A 17,097-nucleotide genomic window follows, 5' to 3' on the forward strand; every position below is an offset into this window, starting at 1 on the left:
CCTGTTTTAGGCAAGAATAGTACATTCTAGACCATGAAATTAAAGATGATGGTACCTCCAAGAAAATGTTGAAAAATATTTTCGAAAAATAATATGCAAGCTTTATAACTCTTGGTAAAATAATCAAGTTTGTTTAGCTGATGCTTTAGATGTGATATGAGCCCACTGAGACCTGCAGGGGAAAAAAATACCTGGAACTTGAAATGAGATCTGAATGTTTCGTCAGATAGATACTTGGGTACTGGAAAGACTTGTTGCTTTTCTTACTCCAAATGCACCTCAACTCTTTGTTTAACACCCTAGGCTCCTGGTCCTTACTTAGTTTATGTCATCTATTCCCATGACCTCCACCTTCAATCTACCTTAACCAGAAGGATAGTCATACCTTGGTTCTCACTATCTTTTCCACCTCTAGGATTCTAGATTCTGAAATTCACTCAAGTTCTCAGAGAGACATAACTATCTTCAAATATTTGAAGGCTATTGTGTAAAAGAGAAATTAAACTTATTCTGCTTGGTCTGACAGGTTGGACACAGGAACAGCAATAATTGATATTGAGATAGCACTTAAAAATTTGCAGAATGCTTTATTTACATCCATTTTCTCATTGGATCTTCACAATAGATGAAGCCGGGAAAGACGTACGATGGTGAGGAAAACAACTTCATTTACAAAAGAGGAAACAGGATGTAAATTAGAGGCAGATTTTAGCTTGATGTAAAGAAAAAAAACTTCCTAACAATTAGAGTTATCCAAAAATGGAATAGGCCATCTTTGGAGGTAGTGGATTCCCTTCAATGAAGTTTTTCTAGCAAAGGCAATTCTTATTCATGGAGAGGTTGGATTGGATGACTTCTGAACTACATTCTGACTTGGAGTTTCATTGATTCATTGATTCATCTGATTCATTCTTCCCTTTGTGGCTGTTTACACCTTGTAAAACTTCAGCCCTGGGTCATGCACACCCCCTCTCCCATTCACCTTCTCTACTTGTACTCTTGAGCTGCTCAGCAATTGTTAGAGGAACTAAACTGAATCAATATAAATTCACATGATCAAATATCAACTGAACCCTCACTGTGATGTAACAACCCTTTTATTCACCTTTGATTGACCCTCCCAAGACACTCTCCACACTATTTCTTTTTAACTCACATCCCCAATTCTACCTCAATAACCTCTCAGCAAGTCATCTCATCTTCTACTCTACTAAGAAGATTGAGATCATCCATTGTGTGTTACCTTACATCCTGTCCTACACACCTTAAGACCTCGTGATATCTTTATTTCCTTTCCTCATTGGTTCCATTCTCAGAAGATGAGGTTGCCCTTTCCCTTGAGCTTGACCTCCTCACTTCTGGTGTCCTTCAAGAGTTTGCCTCATTGATCTTTCCTTCTCTGGATGCTGATCAAAATGATAGAATACTTTGAGCTTTACAAGTTGTTATACATATATTATCTCCTTTGATCAACATAACAACACTTTAAGTTAGGTACTCTAGGTCTTATTATTACTATTTTATATAAAGTTAAGTACCTTCACTCACAAAACAAATCCTATCATTAGATGGTATTTAAACCTATGTCTCTCCCAACTCCCAGTTCAGCATTCTCTCTATTATACTGTCTCCTTTCTTGATATCTATAAACATGGTCAGGTCACTCTCACATGTAAAAAAAAAACAAAAAACCTTTCCCTTCTTCTCAAGATACCACCCCATGTATCTTTTCCCATTCTCTTCTAGACCCCTGAAAAGAGAAATCTATACAGCACTTACTACTACCTCTATATCCTCTTCACCCAGTGACTCTTTAACCCTTTGCAATCTTGCTTCCAACTCCACCACTGTACTTTCACACAAGGGTCACTAGTGACTTCCTAACTGCCAAATCTGATGGCCTTTTTTCAGTCCTTTCCCTTGACCTCTGTTGACCAGCCCACCTCCTGGATTCTTTCTTCTATGGCTTCTGTGACATCACTCTCTCTCCTTGTTTTTCACCTTCCTGACTGACAGATGCTTTTTGGTTCATTATTTTCCTACCCTTCTCCCACCCCCTCAATACAAATGACCTTCTGTAGCATACTTTCCACTTTATGTCATGTGTTATTGTTAGGAAAAGCCCTCAGGAAAATCTATTGTCAAGTTGGTCACTTGCTTGAGGCAGCTTTCTCTCTCCCGACATCATCCTTCTTTTCTGGTGGTGCTCTGTAGGCCCCATTCCCTCATACTGTTCCCTGGATCCTCCCTGCCTAACAATGTTGGGCACCCCAGGTCCTAAAGGAGCTTCAGTTTAATGTATGCTGGATTCCCTACCTCCTGGAACAATTCTTTGTGGATTGAAACAGTCCTCAGAATGGACCTGGCTGACTGGTTGAGAGGACACCTTGAAAGCAATAACCAAAAAAAGAGCCCAAATATCATAGTTTAAGAAATCTTAAAACTGCCCAGATTTCTTAGAATCAGAGGGCAAAGTGGAAACAGGAAGAATCCACCAGTCACCTACACAGCATAGTTTAAGGAATCTTAAAATTACCCTCTCTTAACAACAACTCTGAGAACAATGATGAAACACGAACTTGAAAAGTATATAAGAGTAAACTGGGTTTTCCAATTAAGGTGGTGGAGTGGTAGGTACAAGAAGAGTCTTACTGTGGGGGAGTCAAGATGGTGGAGTACCAACAGGACGTAGAGCCTCACTCCTCCACCAAACCTCTTACACAAAGTAGAATTAGAAAGAATACACTGGTCACCTACAATGGGGAGGGGGCAGGGGAGAATGAAACCTCCCAGAAATATTACAGCCAAAATCCAAAGACATCAGATTTAAAAAAAAAAAATGCTGCAAGCAACCAGAAAGAAAGAATTCAAGTGCTGAGGAGCCACAGTCAGGATCATAAGTGATTTAGCAGCCACCACAATAAAGGAGTGAAGAGCTTAGAATATGGTATTCCGGAAGGCAAAGAATATAGGCTTATAACCAAGAATAACTTAAAACTGAATATAATCAAAACTGAGTTTAATCCTACAGAGAGAAAAGTAGACATTTAATGAAATACAGGACTTCCAAGTCTTCTTGATGAAAAGACTAGAGCTGAGTAGAAAATATGACCAGAACAGGATTCAAGAGAAGTGTAAAAAGTTAAACATGAACAAGCAATCATAAGGAACTAAACTAGTTTAATTATTGAGGAGATGATACATATTTCCTTTCAGATCTCTATTTTCCTTGAAGATCATAGAGGAAGCCTAGGCCTGGGAAAGATTCTGTTTTATTATTTTATTTCTGTTTTTTTGTTTGTTTGTTTGTTTTTTAGTGAGGCAATTGGGGTTAAGTGACTTGCCCAGAGTCACACAGCTAGGAAGTATTATGTGTCTGAGGTCAAATTTGAACTCAGGTCCTCCTGACTCCAGGGCTGGTGCTTTATCCACTGTGCCACCTAGCTGCCCCTTTATTTCTGTTTTAATCTTAAAGAAAGGGTGGGAAACAAAGAGAAGGGAAAAAGATATGACAATAGGATGGATGGAAATACACAATTAACAATCATAACTCTGAATTTGAGTGAGATGAACTAAACAGTAAAGCAGAAAACAAAATGAATGAGAAACCAGAATCCAACATGTTTGTTTGTTTTTGCGAAACACTCTTGAGACAGAAAGATATAAACAGAGTTAAGATAAGGGTCTGGAAAAGGATCTATTAAGCTTCAGATGGAGAAAAAAAGATAAAAGTAACAATCATAATTTTAGACAGCAACAACAAAAATAGACCTAATTAAAGATATAAACAAAGAAACTACAGTTTGCTAAAAGGTACCATAAAAATGAATGAATATAAACACTAAGCATATATGTATAGATATAGATATATTATACACAGTTATATGCTAAAAAAAAAAAACCTGAGAACCCAATCTTAAATAACCTTATCTTAGAAAAGGAAATTGAACTAGCTGTAAAGGAGCTGCCAAAGAAAAAGAAAAAAAAAACTGGTCTTGATGGGTTCATAAGAGAATTTTCTCAAACTTTTGAAGAATAATTTGTACCTATATTTCACAAATTATTCTCAATAATAGAGAAAGAAAGCACCCTACCAAAATCCTTTTATGTGACAAATATAGTTCTAACACTTACTAAATCAGGAAAGAAAGAAAACTATAGGCCAATATCATTAATTAGCATTGACTCAAAAATTTTAAACAAAAACCTGTTATACTACAGCTATCTACCCAACAAACATTCATTATGACCAAGTGGGATTTATACAAGAGATGAAAGAATGGTTCAACATTAGAAAAACAATCAACATAATTAATCATTTTAAAAGCCAAAGCATCAAAAACCACATGATTATCTCAATAGATACAGAAAAAAAGGAACTTTGACAAAATACAACACTCATTTATGCTAAAACAAACAAAAAACCCTACAAAGTATTAGAATAGAGGGACTTAAAAAAATTAAAAGCATCTATCTAAAACCAAAAGCAAGCATCATATGCAATAAGGATACACTAGAACCTTTTCCAATTAATATGGGAATAAAAAAAGGATGTCCACTCTCCTCACTACTATTTCTATAGTTCTACAGATGCTAGTAACTACAATATGACAAGAAAAAAATTAAAGGTAGATAAAAAGAAGGTAGAATTATCCCTATTTTCTGACAATTTGATGATATACTTGTAAAATCCTAGGGAATCAGCAAAGATACTAATTGAGAAAACTAATAGCTTCAGCAAAGTTGCAACCTACAACATAAACCCTCAAAAATCAACAGCATTTCTAAATAATAATAGCAAAACACAAGAAACAACAATAGAAAGGGAAATAGAGGTTTATTCTTAACCAAAAAAGCGGGATAGAGGCAATTACCAAAGATAAAATAGATTACTTTAACTACATGGAACTGAAAAATTTTTGCACAGACAAGATTAATGCACTAAGAATAGGAAAAGAAGTAGTCAAATGGTAAAAAAAAAATATTCGTATCAATTTTCTGATACTAGTTTGGTATTCAAGACAGGTGAACAATTAGTAAGACTAATAGTCATTCCCACTAATAGACTAGTGGTTAAAGGATATGAACAAACAGTTCTTAAAAGAATTGCAAAGTATTCACAACCACATGAAAGAATGCCCCAAATCACTAACAAGAAGTGAAATGCAGATCAAAACAAGCTTGAGGTTTCATTTTACACCCTGCAAATTGTCAAAGATGACAAAATAGCAATAATCAACGTTGAAAGGGCTGTGGGATGATAGATACACTAATATTTGATGGTGGAGCTATGGTACAACCCATTTTGGAAAGCAATTTGGAATTATGCCAATAAAATAACTTAAATGTCCATGCCCTTCAAACCGGAGACTTCATTATTGAGTTTATACCCCAAAGAAGCCATTATGAGAACACCTATATACACCAAAACAGTTATAGCAGTACTTTTTATGATAGCAAAGAAATGGATGAAAAATAAACATCCATTTATTTGGGGAATGACTAAGCAAATTGGAGTATATGAATGTAATGGAGTATTATTATGCTATAAGAAATGATGAATGCGCTCAATACAGAGAAACATGGAAAGATCTACATGAAATGATGCAAAGTGAAGTAAGCAGAGTCAAGAAAACTATATATGTATATATATGTGTGTGTGTATATATATATATATATATATAAAACTACAATGTAAATGCAAAGAGCACCGAATCACTAAAAAAAAATCAAGAATGAATGCAACAAAATTATAAAGATCTATCACGAATCCAATGAAGTGATATGAGAGGACACTGCTAACCCACCCTGTTCATGGAAGTGGGAGGGTCAAAGGCATTATACATTTCATGTGTTTTTGGACCTTTTCAATATATTGATCAATTGTGCTCATTTTTATCTCGCCCCGCTTTTTTTTTTTTGTCTTTAAAAAACACTATTTGTTACTTGGGATGGCTCTCTGGAAAGAGGAGGGAAAAGGATACTGAAGATAACTATGATAATGTAAAAAACAGAAGCCATGAATAAAACTTAATTAAAAGGAAATAAATTCTTAGGAATTCTACTAAAACAATTGACATCATACTTTTTTTAATCATCACTACATTTTGCTTCAATACAATGGGAACTTACTAATGAATACCAAGCAAAACCTCCTGCAAAACACAATCCCAGAAAAGAAGTAATGAAACCACACAATACAGTTATTTCAAAGGATGATATATCACTTTCCATTTCTATCATTAAGATATTAAAAGAAAGGATATGCTTGAATTTTGATAGTAGAGTCCCAAAATTGTCCACTGCATTTTGCCTGTTTTGTTGTATCTTATCACTGATTTTATTTATATCTGTCCAGTTGTAAATAGTATTTTTTGGCTCTGCTCTCTTTACTCTGCCTCATGCCTCACTTCATGTAAATTCTTCCCATGTTCTCAGAATTCTTCCCATTAATCTTATAAGTAATAAGAGTCTATTACATTCATATACTATATATGTTCAGCTATTCATTAGTCATTAGTAAAATGTATTTTGTTTCTAATTTGTTTATCATAAATACTGATAAAGTCTTAAGTACTAGACTGTAAGTATGACATTATACTGTTTATTGAATGAATTAATGAATCTAATGAAAGAGGTTCCTATACCTCCCACTATACTCAATTCTGACCTCTCCCACTCTAAGCAGATATAACTACTGATATGTACATTGTGAATGTATTTGTGTACATATGAACAGTACATTTTCCTAAACATTAGAGTTTGATAGTCAAGTGAAAAAAATTAGCAAATAGTTTCTGAAATTGGAATGTGACCCTTGACTCAAAGGACCAATTGCATGAGACTCTTTCTTCATTGATGGACGCTGATTACTCAATGTCCCAATTTTTGCAAGAGGTAGATTTGTTGAGATCTAGAGAGAAGAGAAATCCTGATCTTCTGGGTTCAATAGAGAAAATGCACTATTCCAACCATTGTTCAGGTCCCTGAAGAGAGGAAAAGACTCAAGAAAGTAGCAAACATCTACAGGAGCTGGCAATCGCTGTCATGTCCCTATGTCCAACTTGTTACACTGGAGACTTCAGGAAATTTCCCCTTGGATAAAATCCAGAGCACTCTTTTGGTTGAGCTTTGTTGAGCTCATTCATTCTGTATTATCTGGTATATATTCTTCTATGCGTGTCTTCTCTAATTTGTTTTGCTTTCAACTTGGATAAATTGGTTTATTTTTAAAGCAAACAAACAAACAAAACAAAATACTAAATACATATGCACCAAATAGTATAACATCTCAGTTTTTACAGGAAAAGTCAAATGAGTTGGAGGGGGAAATAAGCAGTAAAACTATAATAGTGGGGGACTTCATTGTGTCTCTTTTAGACCCAGATAAATCTAACAAAAAAAATAAATAAACAAAAAAGAAATAAAGGACCTGAATAGAATTTTAGAAAAGTTAGATATGGTAGAACTAAGGAGAATATTGATTGGGATTAGAAAGCATACTTATTTCTCAGCTGTTCATGACATCTTCATAAAAAGCTGAATATGCATTAAGGCCTAAAAACTACTTTGGGTAGAGATTGGGTAGACAAACTGAACCAAATGAGCACATAGCCTAATTTGGTAAACATGAAGATCCCACTTATCAGGACAAGAACTCACTATCTGACCAAAACTCTTGGGAAAATTGAAAAGTAGTCTGACAGAAACTAGGTATAGACTAATATTTCAAACCACATTCAAAGATAAGCTCCAAATGGTTTAGATTATTATTTAGACATAAAAGGTGACAACATAAACAAATTGAAGGACTATGGAAGAAATTGACTATTAGATCTATGAAGAGGGTAAGAGTTCATGACTAAACAGAGACAGAGAAGTCCACAGGAAGTAAAATGGACAAGTTTGATTGCATAAAATGTGTAAATTTTTGCACAAACAAAACCAATACAGATAAAACTAGAAGAAAAGTAGGAAATTGGAAAAAAAATCTTTGCAGCAGGTTTCTCTGATAAAGGTCTCAATTCTAAAATAAATAGGGAACTGATTCAAAATTATAAAATGATAATTATAAAATTCATCCATTTCTCAACTGATAAATGGTCAAGGATATTAATAGGCAGTATTCAGAAAAAAATTTAAGCTATCAATAACCACAACAAATTGACAACAAAAAAAAAGAAAGAAAGAAAATCACACCTGCTCAAAGGGATGTGGAAAAACAGGAAAACTGATTCATTGTTAGTGGGGCTATGAACTGGTCCACATATTCTTGTTGTTGGTTTTTTTTAGGCAATTGGGGTTAAATGACTCGCCGAGGGTCACACAGCTAATAAGTATCAAGTGTTTGGTCTGAGGTAGGATTTGAGCTCAGGTCCTCCTGACTTCAGGGCCAGTGCTCTATCCACTGCACCACCTAGTTGCCCCCCAGATATTCTTGAAAGCAATTTAGAACTATACCCTAAAAGTCATTAAACGGGTTTTTGACCCAGCAATGCCACTGCTAGTTCTATATCTCAAAAGAAAGTGGAAAAGGACTTACTCATACAAAAACATTTATAGCATCTCTTTTTGTAACGACAAAGAATTATAAACTGAGAAAGGGGCCCAGTGGTTGGGAAATGGATGGACAGGTTATGGTATGTGAACATGATAAAATACTATTGTGCTGTAAGAAATTATGAAAGGGATGGTTTCAGAGAAACCTGAGAAGACTGATATAAACTGATGCAAAGTGAAGTGAGCAGAACCAAGAGAACAATGTATATAGAAACAACAAAATTTTTTTAAAAACCAACATTGAAAGACTTAGAAACCCTGATCAATACAATAACCCACTACAATTCTAGAGGACTCTTGATGAAACATTCTATCCCCCTCCAGATGGACTCAAAGGACAGATTGAGACATATTTTTTGGACATGGTTGACGTGGGAATTTATTCCATATGACTATTCATGTATAATGGATTTTAGTCTTCTTTCATACTCAGTGGGGATTGGGGAAAGTGGGAGGTGGGAATTCAGAACTGAAAATGAAATAAAATAAATTATTCTTAAAAAGGAGCCATACTTCTATCATACTTGACTAAAAACAAGACATAGAAACACCAAAAAGAAGAAAAGCAACCAAGAACCCACACAAGAAAGTAAACATCAACTGAAAGAAAAATAAATGAGAGTTCCAATGCAATTATTAAGAGTATCAGAGAGCAATTTAAACAGCTAAAGTATCATAAGTAATATAATAAATTATCCTAATAAGTGGATCTCTGAAGGAAAACTCAGTTACGCAATTAAAGAGCTGCCTTGCAAAAAGACATGGAGTCCAGATGGTGTCACAAGAGAATCTTGCCAAACTTAAAAAAAAATAGTAGTACTATGGGATAAAAACATAAAGAAAGATGCTGGGCTTCCCAAAGTCCATTTCAGAGGCAAATATGAGTTTGAGCCCCAAAAAGGAATAAAGGCAAAGTTGAGCAAAAAAAAATAATAGACCAATATTATTAATAAATATTGATGCAAAAATATTAAAATACTTTGAAATGAATGATATAGGAGGGCATAATTAAGGGCTAGCCTCAAATCTAGGAAGACCTGAGCTCACATCCTGTCTCTGATTCATACTAACTTTGTGACCTTGAGTAATTTTAACCTCAGGCTCCCAGGTAACTCTCTAAGACAATAAGTTGCAGAGAAGGTGTGGATCTCCATAGGTTCAGGTAATTTCCTCACTTGCTAATCTCCTATACCAATGAAATCATAAATCTGGTTCCCATCACTACTTTGAAATGGAACATGACAGTACATTTAAAGGGTAACCAAACTACGGATGATCAGGTATAATAGAATTGTAGGCAATGTAAAGACAGTTCTACTGATGTGTTTCTACTGGGTTAAAATATTTCCCATAAGTTTTTACGTATACTTCATTCCTCATTTTGTGTTTTTTTAAATCTTCTGTTTCTGTTGATGGCTATTATTTGTAATTTTCAAAATTAAAACTAGAACAAACTATAGTTGTATATGCTCAAGGAGATCCTACACAAGGTATTTCAAGCACTTGAATACTTAAAAAAAATTTTTTTAATCAGCCTTCTCTAGCTCCCATCCAACTCTCTAATTAAGAATGGATGAAAAATAGAACATATGTTACAAATATGTATAGTCAAGCAAAACAAATTTATTCACTGGCCATGTCCAAAAGGGCATATACATATGTGTACATATATGTGTGTGTATATGTATATGTGTGTATCTCATTCTGCACTCTGAGTCCTTCACCTCTCTATCAGCAGGTGGGTAGCATGTTTCACCATTAGTCCTCTGGAATCTTGATTGGTTATTATGCTCATCAATTTCTAATTCTTTCAGAGTTGTCATTACAACATTGTTATTACATAAATAATTCTCTTGTTTTTGTTCACTTCACTCTACCTTAGTTCATACAAATTTTACCAGGTTTCTCTGAAACCATCCCCTTCATCGTTTCTTGCAGGATGATTGTATTTCATCATATTTAATGTATAATTTGTTCGGCCAGATTCCTATTGATGGTCACTCTTCAAATTCCCATTCTTTGACACTTCAACAAGAAATATATACATATATGTAATATGTTACGTGACTATGTGTGTTATATAATATATGTAACTATATATAAATATTTTTGTACATCTTTTGTTTTGCTTAGGACTAATCCCTCCCTTAATCTGCCTTAGGTCTAATTACCCCTTTTCCCTTCCCTCCTTTCCTTCTTATTTTCCTTTGGAGTGAAATTTATTTATGCACCCACCTGTGGGTGTATATTCTTCCCCACTTTGAGCAGTCCAGATGACAGTGGAGTTGTTGCCTGCTCACCTTCTCCTTGTTTGTTTATTTATACACTCTGATTATGTGAGGTTGTTTGTCCTAACCTTTCTTTCCCTTCTGCCTCCAGTGTATTCCTTCTTCCCTCTCTTTCCAGTGTCCTAAGACCAGAACCCCCTCTCTCCTAAGACAACCTATTTCACTTTTGACAGCCTTTTCCTTCAGTGGATCCTGCATGTGTGTAAGGAGACCTTCAGAGAACTGCCTCTCTAGTGAGGCTGTACAAATCTATAGAATAATGAATTATCACTTGGTGTCCCTCCTACAGCCACTAGATGGGAGTAAGATATCAAACTAATTTCAAACTGAGCTAGAACCAAGAATTTTTTTTTTCCTTCTCTGTTTAGAGCAGCTGGTGCCTCTGTGGTGCAATCTTGAAATAAATAGAGTGAGAGAAGAAAAGCATCTTTTGTCCTTTAGTAATGATTATGAGACATCTTGTTTACTTAACTCCAAAAGAGGCTTGCCACAGTCTCAGAATACAAGCAGAGGAGTTTTTGACCCTGGCAGCCAGGAAAGGCGAGCACCCTTAAAACTGTGAATGAAGGTAACAACTTCTCCTATAATTCTCAGACACAAATCTGCCACATGGTTATCCAGGTCACTGGAGTGTCCCACGGGGGTGTTGGGAGAGGTGGAAGAAGTGTACTTATTTAGATCAGTTACACTTGCTGGTAAAACACCATTCATTCCTTCAGAAATGGTTATCATATTTAAGGATCACTAGCTAAGACTTTAAGTGAGGGACTCAGGACTCAACAAAACTTCAATATGACATACGAATCATGATGTAGTTCTATAAAGGGCTCAAACTGGAGCCAGGGACCTGGATTCAAATCCCACCTCTGACACTTACATGCCATATGAGCGTGGACAGGTCAGGTAACTCTCTGAAATTATGAATTTTAGACACAGAGTGGCTCAGAGTCTGGAAGGTTTGTCAGTCACATTCACATAGTAAATGCAAGAATATGGGTCAAGGTGGAAGTTGATATCTTACAACAGATCTATTTAGAATTTTTTTTGTCATTCTTACATCCTTACCCCCCTTTCATTTGTGTGGGAAAGAATCTTGGGGTGGGGTACGTTGAGGAAAACCCTGGGGTCCCAAACCTACATAGACTGTTGGTGGTTTGTTGAATGGCAGCCCTTAAAAATGACTATGAAGGGAGACAAGTTGAAAATCAGGAAGTTAAAAGGGACTTTGTAACCCTGAGTCAAATAGAGGCCTGGGATAGAACTATTGTTCACCGTAAGTAGGAAGAAGGAGGTCTAAAGACAAACTGTATACCTGTGGACTTTTATTAGTGGGATGGCTATTCTGTGTTCCAAAAGATCTTGGTCTCTGGAAATAACAACTCTCCATCTGGAGATAAAAGCCACACAGAGCTGAGACTCTGGAAACTGATAGATTCCTCTTTTTAATAGAGAGTAAGCAACGAAGGGCTTCTTCCTTATCTGATGACTAGTTATATGAAGGACCTGCCTCCCTCACTTGGAAAAAATAAAATAAAACTTAAGTCTCTGGGCTCTAAGCTAAGAGAGAGATGGTAGAGCCCACTCCCTGTATGGGAGATGAGGATCCGCTTGGAGCCAGAAATTCCACACAACTACAGGCCCAGGAAAGCAGTATGCTCATGAGGAAGCCACAATATGCTGGGCAAAGAGACATAGATTGCTGTTAGCATCTATGTGACCTTGGGTAACTCACTTCCCTTTTTCAAGGACCTGTTTTCTCATCTGTAAAATGATCTGTAAAATTTTTGCTGGAATAGATGGTCTCTAAAATCACTCTTCACTCTACATCTGTTTGAGCCTATGAACACCCAGCACTTAAGACTAGTAAGGAGTCCCTGGTGAGGCTGAATGTCTAGCCCAGAGTAGGCTTGGTGGGAGTTCCATGATGATACTATCAGAAGATATCAGTGGCCCCACAGCATCAGAGGCAAGAGCTGCCCACCCCCATAGTATCCCTGGTCCAATGTGTTTTCCATGTTTGTACTCCTTGCTTATGACCTGGCCACAGATATGTGCCCTAGGCGTGCACACTGATAGCGTCCCCAATATATGGGGTAAATGTTTCATTGCTACTTTTCTTGTTCTTGACACAGTGTTTAATAAATGATTTTCATTTATTTCTTCATTCATTATTGCTACTATCTCATTAAATGTGTTTGTTTTGAGCTAATTGTGCCCTCCAGCTGACTAGTAAAAGTAAATTCATCAGGGAGAGCTTGTAAGCCGTGGTTTTCAAATGGCTTGAACCTGGGGTAGATTGATAGAGAAGAAACTGCATGGAAGTGGGAGGGGGTCACCAGGTGCTACCAACCAGTAACAATCAGAATCTGTGGAGTGTGTTCTTATACCAACAAAATCACAAGTCCTTGAATGAAGTCACAGGTCCATGACACAAATTAGAATGGAGGGCTAAATACAATATGATTAAATTTAATAAAAATAAAAATCGAAGCTTATACTTGAGCTAAAAAAATCAACTATACAAGTACAAAGGAAGAGTTTTGAAGACTTTTAGCTCATGACAAAAATCTGGGGGTTTTCATGGAATGCAAGTTCAATATGCATCAACATTACAACACGACAGCCAGTAAAGCCGTTGTGATCTTGGGCTGCATTTTTAGAAATTTGTTGTTGCTGCTGTGTCTTTTCAGTCGTGTCTGACTCTTTGTGACCCCATTCAGGATTTTCTTGGCAGAGATATTGGAGTAGTTTGCCATTTCTTTCTCCAGCTCATTTTACAGATGAAGAACCCGAGGCAAACAAGGGTAAGTGACTCGCCCAGGATCACACAGCTAGTAAGTGTCTGAGGCTGGATTTGAATACATAAAGAAGAGTCTTTCTGATCCTAAGACCAATGCTCTAGCCACTGTGCCAGATCAAGACAACAGTCAGACTATACTCTGCCCTCCAGACAACATTCACAGTGTTACATTTAGCTTTTGGCACCAGGATTTAGGAAAGACACTGTCAGGCTGACTGTATCCAGATCACAAGTATGATGAGGGAATTTAGGACTATGGTAGACTATGAGTATAGAGTATTGTATATACTGCCAGATTTGGTTTTCTTGAATTGTTTTTTTTTTCCCATCTCGTTTTTATCCTTTTTTTTTTTTTTTTAACAAGGGATATCTTTCCGGGAAGAGGAGAAGACATGGATATATTTGGAAATGAAGGTGATGTAAAAATAAAATAGATGAATAAAAATTTTTTTAAGGATTGACAAAAGTAAATTTCTTAAAAGACAAAGCTAAGGACCAGCCTCTGAAGCACAGACCAAGTCTTAGTAACTTATGAATTCTAAAGTAGCCAGCAGCTTCTTTATCAACAAAATTACATTCTAAACACACACTCACTTTATGTTTATAAACAGTACTAACCACAGGCCTTAGGTAGTCTGGGTGCACTTACTGAAATAAAATTGGGAAGAAACAGTTGAGGAAGGAACATCCTCAGAGAATAGAGCTCTAATACTGAGATGTTTTGCCAGAGCACTGACTCTGGCTGGGGGCTTAGAGCTAAGGAAAAAAAAAAAAGATACATATCTTCTGATACAATTACTCAGAATGTGGAAGAAGCATTCATACAAGGAAACCCATCTAAACTCTCTCATTGCACACACACATAAACACACCAACGTACATCTGGATCCCTTGGAGCTCAGTTACGGAAAGGAGATCATTGTGGGAAATCAAGGCAAATTCTTATGGAGGCACCACACATGGGGATGTCCAGGAACCATAGACCTACTGCCACCCATGCTTAGACATATTCTCTGACTTCCTACAGATTTTCTCTCAGCCCTTTCACCGTTACAGAAAAAGATTATGGAATTCTAGATATGTGTGAACTCAGCCCAGAACCCAAGACCCCAATTGCCAGCCCAACTTTGTTGTCTCCTTCTGGACTGGAGATGACACTGGCTTCTCAAAGATCGTGCCAGTGGAGCACAAGCTTGGACAGTTTCATCGAGCTGGAAAGATTTTTAGACCTTTCCTGGTCCTGATGACAAAATGTACCTACTGTCTGCAGTTCAACAGAGCTAAGTACAGAGCAGCCCATCACCAACTGATTGGTAGATTGTGAATTCTTTGATCTAATCAACCTGTGAGGGGCAGCTAGGTGGCGCAGTGGATAGACCACCAGCCCTGGATTCAGGAGGACCTGAGTTCAAATACAGACTCAGACACTTAACACTTACTAGCTGGGTGACCCTGGGCAAGTCACTTAACCCCAGTTGACTCACCAAAAAGCAAAACAAAACAAAAAAAAACAAACAAAAAAACCAACCTGTGAAACAAAGGAAAACAAAAAATGGCCTCTAGTCTTGGGCAGCCTCTTTTTGCTTTTGAAATGACAGAGGTAGAGAGAATATGAATCACAGTCTTCAACAGTCACTAGCCTAACTGCAGGTACACTATGCATGAAGACCTTACCCAATGATCAATTAGTTGTAATCCTGAAGGATCTTATCCGCATTGAAATTCAATTCAATATAACTAAGTACCTAAAGGGTGCCAGGTGCCCTAGTAGGCCCTGAGGATATAGAAAAAAAAATAATAACCCAACTCAAAGAATTTACATTCTATTTGCAGAAAATAGCATGTACATATATAAGTAAACAGAAAATAAGAGTATAGTGGGTGTCCCCCACCCTAAGCATGTGTAGCCAGCTAGGGACCATGTATGATTCATGGCTGGACTGAGACCCCCTATTGGCTACTGAGTCAGAACTCTGTGGATATTCCAAAGAGGTAACTTTCCATCGTTGTTGTTGTTCAGTCATGACCCCATTTGGGGTTCTCTTGGCAAAGATCCTAGAGTGGTTTGTCATTTCCTTCTCCAGCTCTTTTTACAGATGAAGAAACTGAGGCAAACAGGATTAAGTGACTTGCCCAAGGTCACACAGCTAGTATCTTGAACTTACGGAGGTGATTCTTCCTGATTCCAGGCCTGGTACTCTAACCACTGTGCCATCCTAACTGCCCCAAAGAGGTGACATCAGTTGTTCTCCTTCAAGTTTTGAAGTGTGAAGTCTACTCTGTTGTCTGGAGGGTTGGATAGGTGAATGACTGCCTGATCTCTCACCCAGCCAGAGCGCATTTGGCCTAGGGATTTAAGCCACTTCCAAGAAAGGGGCTATTTTCCTTTTGTGTCCTCTTTCCTTTGGTGCAGGGCCTTGTGAGAACCTGGAACACTCCAGCCACACCCAGGCTACTCCCGTCACTGCTGTGTACTCTCTTCTGGCTATGATCGAATTGTCTAATTCAAGTGTTTCCCCCTGTCACAAGCCACCGGTATTCCATGAGACCCTGCTGCTTTGCTGGGGAAGAGAAGGAAAATGACGAGTTATGTCTGGCTCGGGGTTGCCAGTGGCCTCTGTAAAAGCAATGGCATGAAATATTTCCCCTTTCTAGGCCCAAGAAGGACCATGTTAACAGGACTGATGGAAAATGGGACCCCCAACTTTTACCAGCTACTTGATGCACCCTTAATTCTATTGAGGTACTGGGACTGCTGAGCTCTTTTGATCATGGCACATCTACAAAGCTGAACCTCCAAAAACACTGCACAGTTTTGCTCTGGAGAGATTTAATAGAGATCATCAGAATATAGACCTTATGGGCATTCAGTAATGAATATATCAATCTAGTACAAGTTGAACTTCGAAGTACATAGACCATCTGGGGAATCATAAGCTCGGCAACATAAGGATGTATCAATAATGCTGCCCAGAAAATAAAAAAATGGATTCTTAACAGTGATCATAGGAATATAAGACAGAAAATTATTCCTAGAGAGAGGACAGCATTGGATCACCTCTCCAAAGTCCAGCCAAGCATTTGGGGACATGTATCTATGTGGATCTTCCTAGCAGAGAGAAGAAAGAGGTTACAAAGTCAGGCTTTGGCTACTCCCTCATAGCTTCTGATGGGGCAGGTGTGCGACCCTGGGCATAGCACAGAATCTGCCAATCTCATCAAAAGTCACTCTCCCCCCTCCATAGAAAGCCAGAAAGAAGGAGTCAGGAGGAAACTGGGTCACATATTTAGTCATGGATCCCCTCCCTTTTGCCTCCTTGCAGGTGATGTGATCCATGTTGGAAACTTTTCCAGAAAGAAGTCAGTTTTGAAGGAGAGGAGTCTGACCCCCATTAAATGGATAGAGAACCCCCTTCCACCCTCTGGCTCTACAGCATTAGTAAAGAGTAT

The sequence above is a fragment of the Vombatus ursinus genome, unplaced genomic scaffold (genome assembly GCF_900497805.2).
Source record: "Vombatus ursinus unplaced genomic scaffold, bare-nosed wombat genome assembly UNPS02014791.1, whole genome shotgun sequence".
Classification (NCBI taxonomy): Eukaryota; Metazoa; Chordata; class Mammalia; order Diprotodontia; family Vombatidae; genus Vombatus; species Vombatus ursinus.